We start from the raw sequence: 14,479 nt of genomic DNA on the forward strand, positions 1-14,479 counted from the left end.
CATATGGTCAACTCTGGACTCAGTTTCCTCATCTGCAAAATGGGAGCACCCATCTCGCAGCATGGAAGTTGGGCTGAAACGAGATCATATATACAAAAGCTCCCAGCACAGCACGAGGCACATAGGGAGCTACTAAGTAAATTCAGCTTCATTCCTGCCCTGTGCGTTCCCTTTCCTCCCTCCTCCCCCGTCCCCCCACTCCCATTCTTCCACTGTTTGATGGCAGGAGCCCAGATCCAGCCATGCCTGCCTCCCATCCTCCATCCCTCTCTCCTTCCCTCCGCAGCTAGAGTGGTCTGGGGAGCGTGCCGGGACCCCAGGCTCAGGGCCTTGGGACCCCTCCCTTCCACCCACTGGGCTGTTGTAGACATGGTGAAGCTGAAGCGCTTCTTCCCTCTCATTTCAAGGGTTCCCCCCGACAGCCATCAAACCGCACTCCAGGCTGACGCTGGGCATGTGGGGGCCAGCCAGGGGGCCCTTTATCGTCGGTTTGTTTATTTTTATACACAATTTGGAAACATCTGTTCTGACATTTTCCGGGGTAGCAGACAGGAAGAGAACAAGGTAGATATTTCTCAGGTGCTGGTGCCTTCACGCATCGGTAATTGGAAAGCAAAATGGTTCCTTTTGCCTCTCCATTTCATCGTAAACATTTCATTTGAAAGAGAAGGCAGCATTATTGTGCCCAGGGGTTACATTATATGCAAACAGGTTCCCATTAAAGGGAAGTCTCCTAAGTGAGGAATGGCACAGCATTATGAAACCATGGCAAAGGTCTGGGTGACTTTCTTTTAGACAAAAGACCAGCCACTGGGAGCTGGGAGTCCACTGCAGCCCTCTTCTGCTCTTCTGCCTCCTTGAATTGGAAGCGTATTTTCCTTTCCTCGGCTAAGCCCCCTCTCTGCACGAACATGATAAGAGTTCATGCCCAGAGGTTCAGTGAGGGTAGGCGAGCAAGTGTGTTTGATCAGAACCATTTACTGAGCACCTACTCTACCCAGATCTGCACTAAGTGATAATGAGGACACCACCAAGCCCTCATGTAGCCTAATTACAGTACAAAGCGGTGTGTGCCACCAGGGGCAAGGGAATTAAGATTCTGGGAACGCAAAGAGGGAGTGAGGAAAGCCTTCAGGAGGTGTTTGCCAGGCAGAAAAGGAGGAAGGAGATTAAGGAGTGGACATGAGAGTCTTCCTGTACCAAAAGAGGCGACAGAAAACTGGCTGGAGCCATCAGACCGCATCGTTGGATAGTTACGTGCCGGGTTATATACGGGACAGTATGGTCACTGCTCTCTAGCATACATCATCTTATTGAATCCTCCATCATCCGGCAAGGACTAAGCGGTATCATCCTTGCTCTGAGCCTTGCTCAGAGGCTGCATTGCTTGGCCAAGGTCAAGGCTAACAAATGGCGAAATGAGATTTTCCCCCAGGTCCACCTGTCTCCTCCCCACACCGCGCCCCCCCCATTCCTCCAGTGGCACGCTGCTTGGTGTGACCCCGACATAGAGGTTGAGGCTGCAGGGGTGGGAGGGGACAGACTGCAGAGGACTTGGCAGGCTGTGTTATAGAGTTTGGACTTTTTTCCTGTAGGCAGTGGAAACCAGCGGAGGTTTTTTTTTTTTTTTAAGATTTATTTATTTATTTATTTGACAGGCAGAGATCACAAGTAGGCAGAGAGGCAGGCAGAGAAAGAGAGGGGGCAGGCTCCCTGCTGAGCAGAGAGCCCGATGCGGGACTCGATCCCGGGACCCCGAGATCATGACCTGAGCCGAAGGCAGCGGCTTAACCCACTGAGCCACCCAGGCGCCTCCAGCAGAGATTTTTAAGTGGCTGTTGATTCCATTACCGATGGGAGATGGATCAGAGAAATGCCCAGTGCCGGACTGTAGCCAGAACCACGGCTGCTTATCCCATTCAGGTGCTGCCCACCCTGCTTCTGGCCCGGCCTCCCGTATGGCGGCTGCTCGAGTCTCGCATGGGAGGTGGGAAGGAGCCTTTTTCTTTTCCTTATCTTTTGTAGCTCACGTAGCCTTTTTCTGTTTTTTGCTATAAAGCTCACAAAGGCATGTGAGCGTAAAAAAAAAATTAAGTGGCTTGAGAAAAGGAATGAAAGTCAAAGTCTTCTAACTCCTCGCTCCCAGGTGTAACTACCGGTAACCATTTCTTGCACAGCTTTCCTGAAATTTTGTGATTTTTATGTAAATATAAAATGGTTCAGCATTCAGAAGGGCTTTTCTCTCCCACTGCTGCCCCCAGCCTCTCTGTGATGTTACAAAGTCACCATTTCCTTGTGTTTGGGAGGAGATCATTGATGCACGTGCAGACGGATACTGGGGCATGTTATTTCTCTTCTCCCTGAAGAATGAAAGCATGCTATCTGCTCTGTTCTACTTCTAGCTCTTTTACTTCGTGATTATACTTTTAAAAAGCCCAGTATTTAGATAGTGCAGGTAACACAAATTCTTCTACATGCTTTCTGGGCATTGTTCCATTGGTCGTTATAACAGGGCATTGTCACAGTCTCGATTCTCTGGGGAGGAAACTGAGGCACAAAGAGGTTGAGTAACGTACCCAAGGTCATTCAGTAAGTGCGTTATCCCTGACCTTGGGCTGGATCTGGAATAAGGCAGGAGAGGAGATGCCACTGGTAGTCAGGGCTAGTCTGATGACGTTCTGGGTATCGCTTGGTTTTGTTTGTTTGTTGTTTGGTTTGCGTTCACCAGAGATCTTTCCAGATCAGCACATACAGACTTTCTTCTCTTATGCAGCCGGAGCGTATACTTGGTAGTGTCTTACCTCCTACAAATGCTCCTGCAGGTGAAGCCTCCTTGTGTGTACACTGTGGAGTGCTTGGGCAAACGTCTCTGTAGAATGAATGACCAGAAGTCCCCAGGTATGCATCCTTTAACATTTAACTAGATAGCACTAGACTGGCCTCCTAGATCGCTGTGCCGCTTTGGCCTTCCCAGGAATGCTTGAAAGTGCTCACTGACCCACGTCCTCACCCATCCTGGGCATCACCAACCTGTCTAATCTTTGCCAATCTGACTGCTGAGAAACTGGCTCATTTTAATTCACATGCATTAGAAGCGCATTTTTTCCCCATGTGTTTACTGGCCACTTACATTTCTTTTATGAACTGGTTTTCATGTCCTTTGTACATTTTGTGTTTTGGCTTTGTCTTTTTTATAGAGATATATAAGCTCTTTGAATACTGAAGAAATGTGTTACCAATATTTTTCAGGTTTATTGTTTGCATTTGTAATTTTTTTCACCATATAGGAGATTTTAATTTCTATGTAGTTAGATATATTAATCTTTTCTTTATGGCTTTGGGTTTTGTGTTTGCCTTTTCCTCTCCATGATTATATATATTTTTAATGACCAATTTTTTTTTCTCCCCATCCTTTTTATGGCTCTAATTTTTTAACTTGAGCATTAATCCATCTAGAATTTATTTTCGTGTGAGGAATGATAGAGGGGTCCAGCTTAATTTTTTGGATTTGAAGGGAACCTGTTTAGACTTCGGGCTTCATGAGCCTGGGGCAGACACTTAGCAGGAACCTGGGCACTAGTTTGGAGAGCTCTCAAAGGGACGGCTAGTGCTGCAGCTGCCTAGGGCCTTGGCTACCAGGGGCTACCAGGACTCAGAGGCACCAGGCTGGGGCACTGGGAGACACGGAAGTGAGCCTAGCACAGAGACTCTATCACCAGAGGGAGAGAGGCATATCTGACTTGTCTCCATATTGCAGTGCTTCTCCTGGGCCCCAGGATGTTTGCTAACCAGCCTGTTGTACAGAATGAACCATTTCCCACCCAACCATGCTGCTGCTTGGGTACATGGGACTCTGGGACCTTGGGCTCATTCCTTCACCTTTCTGAGCCACACTATCCCCATCTGTGGTCACGATAGTTGCTTCCATGAGCTGTTTCAAGAGGTTTCTAGAAAAATGGAAATGTGGTTGTGATTGAACTTGACAAACCCCAAAGAGCTCTGCAGGTGGAAAGCTGAAACTATCAGCCACCTCTTTGCTACTATTACTGTGTCTTAGTTCTGTCCAGCCTGTAATGCATTTAAATTGTAAAAATTACAGCTGATCTCCTCATGGGACAAAGGTTTTTTTTTTCTTTATTCATTTGTAATGAGAAAAGAAAGCTTCCTAAACGCTTTTTTCTGAGTATGTTCTTGTATCCCCTCAAATGTTCACTGTTATCCCTGAATCTTGGACACTTAGAAAAATAAAGATAGGCTTGGAATGGAAAGGTCTCTTGACAGGTAGCATTAGGTACCTACATAAAACAGACTGGGGAATTTGCTTCAAGTTCATTTGAAATAAAGTCTTGGGCACTCAGGCTTTCGTTGATCCTGGGTGAGATTTGGGTTTCTTTCCTGCCTCAGTTTCTCCCACTAGGTTAAAAAAGAGACCTTACACCAAAGACAAATCAATCTAGAGTGACGTGTAGGCTAGTGATTGAGAGGATGGGTTCCAGAATCTGACCACCTGACTTCAAACCCCGGCCCCACCATTTACTGGGTGACTTTGGGCAACTTATATCCCTTGCTTGTCACTCCATGAGGTAGTTGAAAACCCAAGGACCTAAGTACCCGAGTACCTAGCAGCTTGGAACAGAGCCAGGTACACAGCAAGTGCTTAATAAAGTACCTGTTACCATCTTCAAAGATTTCATTGGAATTGACAGCCTGTCACATACCAAGGTGTCTTTGGTCAGTGGTCCCACAGTAGGTGCTGAAGGGGATCAGGAGGCGGTGGCTGTTAAAGACATTATGGGGATGGTCCTCAAAGAACACGGAGAGCCACTCTGAGAGGAGAGAGGCCACAAACACACGTGTAAGACGAGGGCTGCAAACACCAACATCTGTAGGGAGAGGAGAGACAGACACTGTTTAGGAGAGATGCACAACATGTCTGTGAATAGTAGGTATATGGTTGTGCATGTTTAAATCATACAGGAATAATTTCTTCTCCACAAAGTAATGCTTTCTCTATTTGTCCTGAAACTTGCTTGGCTAGATTTTCTCACGTTTGGTGGAGCCCTGGCTACAGAGAACTCGTTCTCTATTGTTGGAAAAACACCAGACATGAACGATAACTGACCGCTGAGCCTCAGAACAAGGGGGATGAGAGGGAGTCGTGGGGTCTTGGCAACTGGGGGAGGGTAGCCCCATCTCAAAGGGCAGCTACTCATGGGGCTGGAGCTCCTACACCTTCAAGAGAAGGCAGAAATCAAGATTTTTATCTTGTGTGATTTTTCAAAAGTTATTATTATTACTTTAACATTTTTATCTTTTTTTAAAAATGCTGTCTAAGATATTGTGAAGATAATATGCTGGCCCATCACGGCATGCCTGTGGGAATGGATTTGACCTCTAGGTCCCAGGTTCGCAGCCTCTGCATGTGGCCTGTCCATGAGAGTGCATATGTGCAAATTAACACACACTGCAGAGCTATCACATGAGAAAGACTGCCTAACTCAGCAGTTTCATTTTTCCAAATTTTTCAAATATTGTGTCTTCGCGAAGTCCCCTGTTCCAACCCTTCGGCTACCATGATCCCTCCACACAAAATTGCCTTTTCGGAAAAGATAAGACTAAAAGTAAAGTAGGTTTTCATATACTCTTAAGTCCCAAGAAAGATACACAGGATTTGAAGTCATGGGCGCATCGCAATTTTGGATGTTACCTGGTTGCGCACACTCATGTTCCCACCAACACTTTTCACAGAAGCCCAAACAAATGTCCGCGCGTGATGAATGGATCAGCAGAACATGGCATGTCCCTACAACAGCATATCCAGCAACGTGAGTGATGTGGCTCTGAGCGGTGCTGCGACATGGATGGACCTTGAAAACATTGTGCTAAGTGAGAGCAGCCAGCCCCAGAAGACCACATTGTGTGGTTCTGTTTACATGAAGTACATTTAGAAGCAGCAGAGCCAGAGAGACAGAAAGAAGATTAGCGGTTTCCAGGGGATGGAGGGAAAGGGAACTTGGGTTTAACTGCTGCTGGTATGGGGTTGCTTCTAAGGGAGACAAAAATGTTCTAAAATTAGATTGTGGTGATGGTTGCACAACCCCGTGAATATACCAAAAACCATTGAACTGTATGTCCTGGGAGCGACAGTTCGAAACGCTGTTTAAAGAAGATTATATGATCCATTCTTTTGGTGACCTTTGCCACGTACAGGGACAGTATCAGTCAGTGTCATCCTTGGATACAAAGGACAGCGCGGATAATTATGACCTATGAAAAGCATTGGCAGTGGGTTACCATAGGCTAATAAAACTGCGGTTCAGATATTGGGTCTCTGGACCGTTATTATGTTATTTACTTATATTGTGTTCCAAATCCATATCAAGCATTCTAAACAGGTTAATTTTAGGTCTGTGAGGACAGGGGAATTTTAAGAATGCCGGTGCCTCTTCCCATAATCTGCCCAGTTCCTGTGAGGGGAAGTGAGGGCCGCTGTGCCACCAGGCCCGAGTCACATGTGAACCCAGAGGATCTTGGCCCGCAGCCACCGGTCCATCCTGTTTGCTACCAGTTGGGGTGTGTGTGTGTGTGTGTGTGTGGTTTTCTTTTTGGCTCTCCACCAGGCCTCGCCTTCACCCTCTTCACCCTCTAACCCCATCCCTCCCAGAGCACTGCGACCCCGCTGTGAGGGTGAACTGAAAGCCCCCGCCATCTCTGGGAGCGAGACTGAAGGAGGGCAGCCAGGAAGCAAGACAAGCCCCACTTCTGACAACAGCCTCCTCTGCTTCCTCTTAGTGGCCTCCCGTTGTCCTCTCGCTCGCGGGCTCTGTGTGTTTTCCCTCGTGGGGGGTGTCCTGTGGAGAGAGGCACCGCTCCGCATCCCTCTCCGCCAGCTTCTCTCCCCGGATCATAGAGTCAAAACCATCGTCTCCCTCCCCCGCCCCCCAGCCCCTTGCCCAGGACTTCAGACCACACTTGGCCGATTCCCCGAGTTCATATGTTTCTGTTCCCCCTCCTCTTCTCTGAGCCCTGAGGTCAGCACCCCCTCCTCCGGCTTACTGCCTGCTCCGTTGTTTCTCTCCGGACTGTCACTTAGCATGCTTCCTGCCTGAATAGGACAAGACCTTCTAATGAAAGTCCCACTTCACTCCGGGGGCCCTTGACCATTAATGGCCTCTGGAAGCAGATATTGTCTGACTTCCGGGAGTCTGAAGTGCTTGACCCGCTCATAATTACAAAATGACCTACCAGACAAGGAAATGTTTGTTTACGCTCCGTCTCTGCCGCCCCTCCCACGCTGCTCCCCAAGGGGAGAAGTTTGGCACTGTCGCTTCCCCCATGTCCACTGTGAGTCTTTCTTCTTGCTTCCCATCCTGTCCCCTCCCCTCAGACCTGCAAGCCAGCTGGGTGGTTAAAAGCAGCAGATCGAGTTGATGTTCCTGCTTAGAACGTGGCTGAGCCATGCAGGTAGACTGCCTCCGCCCAGCCCTCCCTGCAGCAACTGAGCATGCGTGACAAGCCAGGTGCTATACGACGATGCCGGCTAGAGACCTGTCAGATGTGGTCCTTGTATCATGGAGCTTGTATTTTAGAGGACATGTACTCAGTGGCAGCTGTGACAAGTGCTTTGATGGAAGAGTTCAGGGCACGAGGAAAGCATTTGATGCGGAGACCTGGCCAGTGCTGCTGGGAGGTTGAAAGGGCTGGGGGCCAATTATTCATGCCTTGGTGGACCCTTTTCTCATTCCAAAAATTATCTTATACAACTGCATTAGAGGAAATCCAGGTTAGAATCATCATTATATGGTCATTATTATAGTCCCTTTGTGCTTCTGTTTTTTTTTTTTTTTTTTTTAAAGATTTTCTATTTATTTACTTGATAGAGATCACAAGTAGACAGAGCAGCAGGCAGAGAGAGAGGGAGGAACAGGTTCCCCGCTGAGCAGAGAGCTTGATGCGGGGCTCGATCCCAGGACCCTGAGATCATGACCCAAGCTGAAGGCAGAGACTTTAACCCACTGAGCCACCCAGGCGCCCCTGTTCTTCTGATTTTTAAAGAAATTGAACACTTTTTTTTTTCTCATGGCTCCTAAGGGTGTCGTGGACCCCAATACACAGCATCTGCATATCATGGAGACACTGGCCTTGGAAAAGGCATCCCTGAGGAGGAGACAACTGAGTTGGGATCTGAAAAATAAACAGGAGTTAGTTCAGTGAACTAGGTGTGAAATGAAGTTTAGACAGTAAACATAGCATATGCAAAGGCCCTGTGGTAGAAGGAAGAAATACTTAAAGAGCATCAGTGAGATATAGTTCAGAGAACAGGGACAAGCATGGATAAAGTGAAGCTAGAGAGAAAGCAGCACCATATGGGCCACAAAGCATCATAATGTTTACCCCAGAGCAGTGAGAAATCATTGGTAAGTTTCAAATAGGGGTGTTGAATGACTCCTGAGGATATCAGTAGGAACAGAGTTGCGTTCTATAGGACTGGGTTTCAGAGCTGCCTGGAAGAAGCCTCCCAATGCTTGCAAGTCAAAGGACACACTCTCCAGCCAGTCTGCTGTTCCCATCCCCCACACAAATGCAAATAATAGTCACACAGCCCAGAATGCTCAAAGGGAACATTTGGCCTCCGTCTGCAATCCCAAGACCCACAGATTCTGGGAAGAAGCTAATAAAACATCGGCCTTGAATTTCACCCCTGACTCCACCCTCTTTCCTCTACAAGTGTACGTACCCCCGAGCTACGTTCATGGTTCACATCATTGTTGGCTGCTGTTTAATTTGAGGGGTGAGGAAGTGATGGAGGAGGGGCAGAAGACTATTTTAGGGAGCCTCAGTTCCTAAAGCATGCTGAGGAATTCATTCATCCTTCCGAATGCCTGCAGTCACACCTGACTCCTGGGGCAGATTCTTTCTTTTGGCACAGCGGAACTTGGCAGTGGCCACAGCATCTTCTAATTTGTTGTCCCGTGTGGCTTGTTTAACCCAACCCCACCCTACTTCCTGTTTTGTTCGATTTCCTTCCTCTCTTATGCCGGGATTATTCCGCTTATTGTGGGAAAAAAAGGTGCAGTGTTTCAATCCGTCACCCAGCGGTTAGGTCCCCAAGGTAGCGCATATTGTGACAATGGGCATAGGAGGAGATGGCTGGTCTTAGCTGTCCCCTTCCTGCACTCCATACACTTGGGTCTGGTGCCATTTTCATTTTCTGACAAAATCCATTAGCCTCGTTGGGAGACAGTTGATAATTAATGGGTCAACTAGGTACAGACTCCTGCAGGCTCTGGATCATGTCTCGTGTTCATTTGCTCTGTATCCCCACAACACCCGGAATAAAACAGCATTGTAGGGTCATGTATTGGTTGATTGGACAAATCCAGTATTTCATAGGTGAAATATATCTTGGATCCCACCCTCCCTCTCCTGCCCCAGGTCCTCCTCCTCTAGTTCTTGGGCCTTTGTAGTAATTTCTCATCTCACCTTCCCACCCATGTCCTAGACTTTGCAAACATTTGAGCCCATAGCTTTCACTTTTTTGACTCAAGTCAGTTTGGTGGGGCTTCTACCATTCAGATTTTCCTGGCCTACGTGAGGTTGAAGGTGCAGTCCATTCTCACTCATCTTCATATCATCAGTGTCTTTAATAAGGCCTGGCTCTTCCTATATATTTAACAGTGTGTGTGTTGAATGAATGAATGAGTAAATGAATTAAAAAGGGAGAACCTCCCTAACTCTGCCAGTCTCCACCTCTCCCTAATCCCCGCCAGGATGAATTCTGAATTCAGAATTTTTCTAGCTTGTCATTTACCAGCAGTTACTGCACAATCTTCCTCAAAGGAGGGATCCAGAAGGGTTGTAACATTAAATGAGTCTGAGGAATGCAGCATACTCTTTCCATGTTTTGAGAGTGACCATGTACTTTGGCATTTAAAAGACATCCCGTGTTTAGAAACCTCTTTAGTTCTCTTTAATATGGAATTTCCCAAAGTCATTTATTTGGCCATGGAACCCTTGTTTCTCAGGGGATCTTCCAGAGCTAGTCTTCCAGGCCTTGTAGGCTTAATATGTATGCCTTGTATCCTTATTTATAAAATATAATAACTCAGTGCCTGGTGCCTCAGTAGAATTCTCCTGGCCCCTGACAGTCTGTTTAGATCATCTCTAAGAACAAATGATCAGTCCACAAAAACACACATCAGTAGTACAGACACACACAGAAGAGGATATCTCTTTGAAGTCCTAACTTCAGTTTCTTTGGATATATACCCAGAAGTAGGATTGCTGGATTGTTTGATAGTTCTATTTTTAATTTGGTGAGGAATCCCCACACTGGCTTTTCATTTTCATAATGGCTGCACCATTTTATGTTTCCACCAACAGTGTGTGAGGGTTCTGCCTTCTCTGTGTTCTTGTCAACACCTGTTCTTTTCTGTTCTTCTGATCATGGCCATCGTAACGGGTGTGAGATGACACCTCGTTGTAGTTTTGATTTGTGTTTCTCTTATGATTAGTGATGTTGGGCATCTTTTGATATGCTTGTTCATCTGTGTGTCTTCTTTGGAGAATTGTCTGTTCAAGTCTTTTGCCCTTTTTGAAATCTGGTTATTTGGGTTATGTTGTTGTTGAGTTGTAGGAGTTCCTTGTATATTCGGAATATTAACCCCTTATCAGATACATGATTTGCAAATATTTTCTTTTGTTCTGTAGGTTGGCTTTTCTCTTTCTCAATTGTTTCCCTTGATTCGCGGAAGTTTTTAAGTTTGATGTAGTCCCATTTGCCTATTTTTGCTTTTGTTTCTTGTGCTTTTGGTGTTGTATCCATGAATTCACTGCCAAATCCAACGTCTGGAAGATCTTCCCTGTGTTTTCTTCTAGAAGTTTTAGAGAATTTGGGCTTACATTTAGGTCTTTAATCCATGTTAGGTTAATTTTTGTATATGGTGTGAGGTAAGGTTCAGCTTCATTCTTTTGCATGTAGCTGTCCAGTTTTCCCAGCACCACTTGTTGAAGAGACTGTCCTTACCCTAGTCTATAGGTAATTCCTGATTTTTTATACCAAAGCTGAAATGCACAAGGATAGCAGTGGTAGTAGTGAAAGAGGGAATTTATCAGTATTATCTGGGCCTTAGCGATGTCTTTCAATTAACTCTCCTCCTCAGATCTGGTTTGTCTAGGAATAGAAAACCTGGGGACTGGCCAGGTGAATGTTGGAAAAGCTCCTAGTTGATCCAATACGTGCTCCTCGTATTCTGGTTAAAAAACTAGAACCAATGGAGAAAAGAAATCATCAAATTGGTTAGAATGGTCACTCTGCAACATAGAGACACCTTGCCCGCGGGTGTCCTCTTTGCAAATATCGGACTCTGTTCTTGCTGGGCTTCCTCAAAGCAGGGCACACCGGCGAGCCATGGGAGGCTTGCAGATCAGGCTTCCCAGATCCTGATGAGGAGGGCTCGGCAGCCCCATATCTGGGCAGGTGGGGAAGCATCCCGAACATCTGTCTGCAGTCTGCACACCCATCTGAATGGCCATCTCAGGAGAGAGGGAGGAGGCGCAGCTGGAGGGAGGTGGGGAAGGAAGGACAGACGGCTCCTCTGCGTGGAAGACCGCAAGCACAGATGTTTGCAGCAGCAGACGGCAGACTGCAGCAGAGCCGTCCACAGCACCCCTGGCCAGCAGGGGGAAAGGAGAGGGAGGCTGGACAGGGTCTTCTGGAGCCGCGGTCTTGAACAGCAGCGGCTGGCTCTGTGTACGCGGTGTGTACCTCTGCTCCTCCTCTCCCAAGTATTGATCCAACAGCAAGAGTATATAGGCCTCTTGGAGAGCCAGGTCTAGCTGCAGGCTTACGAGAGCTCTTCAACAGTTCTTGCCTCGGGGTTATGCTGCCGTGTTTCTCAATACCCACTCAGCCCGTGCCTGCCAAGCTTTCACATTGGCCACTAAGTGGAGAAGGAAGCAGCCCAGGGCATCCCGCATTTCCTCTTGGAAAAGACTGCTCCGCAGGCCGCTTAGCCCTTCAGAACCGCCAACAAAGGCTCCTTCAGATCAGGTGGACGGAGAGAGAGGGCCAGAGCAGGCTGGGTGCAACAGGCATTACTCCCTGGCAGGCAGAACAGTGGTGACTCGAGTGAGGGCTGGAGGGGTGTGAGGCGAGTGGGGTCGGGGAGAGCCCGGGGATGGCAGATACCACCACCACCCTCGTGTGCTCACGGCTGAGCACCCCTTTCCGCATGAGCTCTGCTGTACTCCAGAATCATTCTCAACCCGGCTCTCTGGGAGGCGACCACCAGCTCGTTGGGGTGGACCGTGGAGAGGGACAGGGAGAGCTACCTTGTAGAGTAGCAGTCCTGGTGCTGCCTCAGTGGTCTCTGTGTCTCTGGAGGAGTCCCATCGCCCTTGGGATCTTAGTTGTCACAGCTGGAAAAACAGAAAAGCCACTCCACACCGGGCTGAACCTTAAAGAGATGGGTTGAGAAGCCACAGGGGGAACCCAGGGGCTGGAGCCGAAGTCTAATGTTCACTGCTCCCGAGTTCTTTTCGAGCCTTTGTGTGGAGCCTGGGAAATGTGGGGAGTCGTCTACACTACACTGAGAGGGAAGGTGCAGGGTGGGTGGGTGGGCATGTGCCCAATGGCATGGGTGACCAGGAAATCACAGGAGTGACAATAAAAGCCAACCCCTGATCTGAGCACTCTATAGCGTAAGTGCTTCAGCCCTCCCCACCACCCTATGATGTAACCACTGGAATCCTTCCTCTTGGACACACAATGAAGCAGACTCAGCTAGGCTGAGTAACTCGTCCACACAGCTTCCACTACTACTACTACTGTACTGGTGCTGCGGCTACTGCTGCAGGATTGGCGATCAGATCCCCGGCATCCTGGGTTCGAAGTCCGTCCCTTTAACCACTGTGTCTTGCTACAAGACAAACAGGAAAACAAACCTATTTTTTATCCACCGGACTGACAAACAGTGGGTTTGATTCTGTCGAGCCGTGATGAGTCTGCACCTAAATACCTCTCGGAAGCACTGGGGGGCCAGGATTGAGCCAGAAGTTGGGGGCATTTTCCTCTTGTCCATGTTTGTTTTGTAGCGTAGAATGCAGTTCCACGGCACTTGGGCTCATAACTCATTAAAGAGACAGGAGTGAAGAGAGTCGTGGAGGAGAACCAAACATAAAGACGGAAGGAAGGCCCTCAGAAGCCAGAACCACCTTGAACGTGACCTCTGGGCTGCCGAAACCCAGCTGGTTTCAGGCCTTTGGGGAGCTTATTCCTTTTTCCCCACATGCAGGACTCGCATGTTCCCAGGCACGGCGTCGGGCTCTTTGCTCTTTCCACGCGAGCCCAGGGTGTGCCCTAATGCTCCGTCCCCACCGCCGTCCCCAGCCTGGGTGCCTGTGTGGCACTGAGGTCATGGCCGCAGCCAGGGAGGAGCCCGTTCTCCCCTCGGCTCTGATCCGTGATGGGCTGTTCCCCCGGAGCGGCTGCTGCAACAACATTTACTTTGTACGGCGGCCAAGAGAGAGGGAGAGCGGGAGAGGGGGAGCGAGCGAGCACGAGCCACCCCATTCCAAACCGTTTCTGACAAAATCTGGCACTCCTGGTTCTAATCAAAATGCTGAACTTTGGAACAAATTAACATTCCACAGCCCTCGCAGGGAAGGAGAAATTCAGCCGAGACACACTTCAGTTCACAACCACAACAAAAATAGCTTCTCCCGGGAAGACACACTCTGCTAACAAGGTCACTTTTGTTTTGCTTCCCCTGCCATCTGGCTGAGTGGCACCAGGGGCTGGATTCGGTACCGGCTCATTCTGCCGAGAGTGGCTGGGGGCCGGGTGGCACTGCAGACGGCTTCTCAGCCTCCTGGCAAAGGGTGCCGGCACAAAGTTACCTTCAGACGTCCCCCAGCAAGCACGCGGGCAGATGGAGCCCTGGTTTCACCCAGCCCGGCTCTGCTCCGAGCTCCGAGTGTGCAGAAGGTGTGACACCAGCAGACAGCAACAAGCAGGTGGGAATCAGAGGAGAGCGAAAAACACGACAGGATGGGAAAGCTATCTTCGTCTCGAAAAACATTCCAGAACCCGATGTAATGCTCGTTCCGGAGAGCTGGAAGTCTCAGTTCCAGAAGGCGAACAAAGAAGCATGATTTTGGTTTTGGTTTTGCTTCTTTTTCTCTCTCTCTCTCTCTCTCTCTTTCTTTCTTTTCTTTTTTCCCTGTTCCCTTGTACTTCCAAGACTCCACCTCTTTGAATTCTCTTCCCAGACTCAGTTCCCTCATCTGTAGGGTGGAGATCCCCCTCATAGACCCAGGGAAGTGGGTGGGAGCATGGGAAGAGGCGGTGATGGTCATTGCCTGGGGGCACGGGTCTGGCTGGGGCTCTCAGAGAGCTGGGGTGCACTCAGACCTTTGCGGCCTGGAGGGTGCTCATGGAGTGGGTCGAGTAAGACCCCTCGACGTGATCTGCAGGACT

General features: G+C 48.6%; 1 long non-coding RNA gene across 2 annotated transcripts; it reads right to left on the minus strand.

Moving 5' to 3' along the window:
• Positions 1-4,654: 4,654 nt before the first annotated feature.
• On the minus strand, positions 4,655-14,132 carry LOC131811563 (uncharacterized). 2 transcript variants are annotated; one of them, XR_009345995.1, is made up of 3 exons: positions 7,246-14,132; positions 5,708-5,867; positions 4,655-4,883 (listed from the first exon to the last, which is right to left on the minus strand). It is a non-coding gene; the product is annotated as an uncharacterized LOC131811563 (long non-coding RNA). The 2 variants fall into 2 exon arrangements; XR_009345994.1 differs by lacking the exon at positions 5,708-5,867.
• Positions 14,133-14,479: the final 347 nt, after the last annotated feature.

The sequence above is a fragment of the Mustela lutreola genome, chromosome 11 (assembly GCF_030435805.1).
Source record: "Mustela lutreola isolate mMusLut2 chromosome 11, mMusLut2.pri, whole genome shotgun sequence".
NCBI classification, from domain to species: Eukaryota; Metazoa; Chordata; class Mammalia; order Carnivora; family Mustelidae; genus Mustela; species Mustela lutreola.